This window comes from Ips typographus, linkage group LG1 (assembly GCF_016097725.1).
Source record: "Ips typographus isolate SLU linkage group LG1, UJ_Ityp_2.0, whole genome shotgun sequence".
Classification (NCBI taxonomy): Eukaryota; Metazoa; Arthropoda; class Insecta; order Coleoptera; family Curculionidae; genus Ips; species Ips typographus.
In genome coordinates, this window is record NC_138422.1 from 20,804,562 (window position 1) to 20,807,050 (window position 2,489).

The window sequence follows — 2,489 nt, forward strand, 5'->3', positions numbered from 1 at the left end:
TTTGTTGATGCTTTTTTCTTCGTTTTGTGCTTATTTTAGTTTTTTGTGCTTATTTACTGCCATTTTTGTATGGTTTAACTAGTTTTTTACAAAACAAGCTTTTCAAGTTTTTAAAAATAAACTAAACTAATAACTGCTTTGACAAAAAATTGCTATATTGAGATATTGAATGCTTCTGAACGACAAAAACATGTTGCAAAATGTATATCAATTTTCAAATTTAAACTGACCAAAAATTTTCCAAATACTCCTAAAGTAGTCTAAAAAAATAAAAACATTCCAAAACGCTATAAAACCTCTAAAATGTCTTGCAAAGCTTACAAAGCAGCCTAGAAGCTTCTAAAAGCTTTTAGAACAGTCTAAAAGCTTCCAAATGCTTTTCAATTTATCTAGAAACTCTCAAAAGCTTCCGTATGCTTCTAAAGCAGTTTAACAGCTTCCAAAAGTTTCTAAAACCGTCTACAAGGTTTCAAATGTCTTAAAGACAGTCCAGAACCCTCAAGGCTCTTTAAACTGCCCAAACACCTTCCAAATGCTCCTAAAGTAGTCTAAAAAGGTTTTAAAACACTACAGAAACTCGAAAATATGTCTAAAGCCTTCCAAAACAGTTTAGAAGCTTCCAAAAGCTTGTAGGACACTCTAAAGGCTTCCAAATACTCTTTAACTAGTCTAGAAGCTCTAAAAAAATTTCAAGACAGTCTAAAAGCTTCCGTATGATTCTAAAGCAGTTTAAAAGCGTCCAAAAGTTCAAATTCACATGTCTAAAAAGAAGTCCAGAACCTTCAATGCTCCTAAAGTAGTCTAACAAGATTTCAAAACACTACAGAAACTCCAAAATGCTTCTAAAGCAGTTGGAAGTCTTTCAAAAAAGTCTAGAAGCTTTCAAAATCATTTAGAAGAGTCTAAAAGATTCCAAACGCTTTTCAACTAGTCTAGAAGCTCCCAAAAAATATTAAAGCTGTTTACAAGCTTCCAAAAAAATTTGTGAACCGTGTAAGAGATTCCAAATGCCTCTAAAGCATTCCAGAACCTTCAATATGCTGTTTAAACAGTCCAAAAACCTTCCAAATGCTCTCAAGTAGTTGAAAAAACTTTTAAAAGTTCTCAAAACAGTCTAAAATCTTCCGTATGCTTCTAAAGCAATTTGAAATCTTCAAAAAATTTCTAGAAGTTAAACTGAAAAAAATATTGCATCTCTGAAAGAGTTTTGTGCTTTTTTACAGATTTTTATGCTTTTTTGAAGAAAATAATTTTTTAAGCGGTTTTTTTCACTACTTTAGTGCTTTTTAATCCGGACTCTAGTTATAAGGAATTAACCGTTATCCCTTTTGGAGAAGAAAAAAATTCTTAATTTCAAAAGGGGTTAAAAATCGGATTAAACTATACAGGCTGTCCCGGAAATTCAAAAGTGGATGATTTTTTTTTCGGAGATACAGGGTATCAAAAGTTCAATTTCGTATTAGTTTTTCCCAAAAAATATTTTTATGATAATTTGTGTATTGTCAGAAAATTCGGCTAAGAGGGGTTTTGTCGTGTGAAAAATCAGATCTGCTCTAATTTCCCTTGCAAAATGTAGAAGACGCCATCTACGACACCTTGTACACATTTAAAACCAAATAACTTTTTTGAGTAACCCTTCTGTATTTCATTTTTCAATAAAGATTCTTATTCTCCAACGTCTTTTATCTAAAAAAGGTATACGTAAGAGTTGATTTGGGCAGTCGTTTTTGAGATACCTGTATTCAATGTCCAGAATATGAATTAAGAAAACGTATTCAAACTGGAATTGACGTTTTACAAAATGATGAAGAAATGCTAGAGAGAATTCAATTTATTGTTTTAAAACGTATTAATCTTTGCAGTCACAAAATTGGAAGTCATTTTGAACATTTGTTGAAAGCTTTTTTTAATTAGATTGTTTAAATTTTTGTTGTTTGGTAAAAATCTTATTAGGTATCATTTTTACCAGATAAAATTAACAACACATTTTGTATGTTTTTTTAATTTTCAGTGACAAATTTTACTGTTAAAAGAGTTATTTTCATTAAACATCAACGCTTTAAATTGTATTAAATTGTTTTCACCAATTATTAAAAAATATATTGTTAAATATGTTATGTTAAATTGTTAAAATTAACATCAAAGAGGTATGTTATATTTGAATTTTCGGTTTTTCGTTTAGTAGACTATTTAACATTCCAGCTCCTGAAGATGGGTAAAATCCACTCTTTTAGAAAATATACAGCGTTAAAACTGCAACAATAATGTGTAACAAAAAAGGCAAAAATTGATTTAATTATACTCGTATGTAATCTAAAACATGTTACGCAAATTTTACACAGTGGAACAAGTGCGTATAAGGAATTTGCCAAAAAGTTTTTTCTCTCACTCGCCTTGCCGTGCGTTTTCGCCACCCTGTATAAGTTCTACCAATATTGACTAATATCGCAAATTGACATTATTTGTCAAGATGTAGTTTAAATACTTAA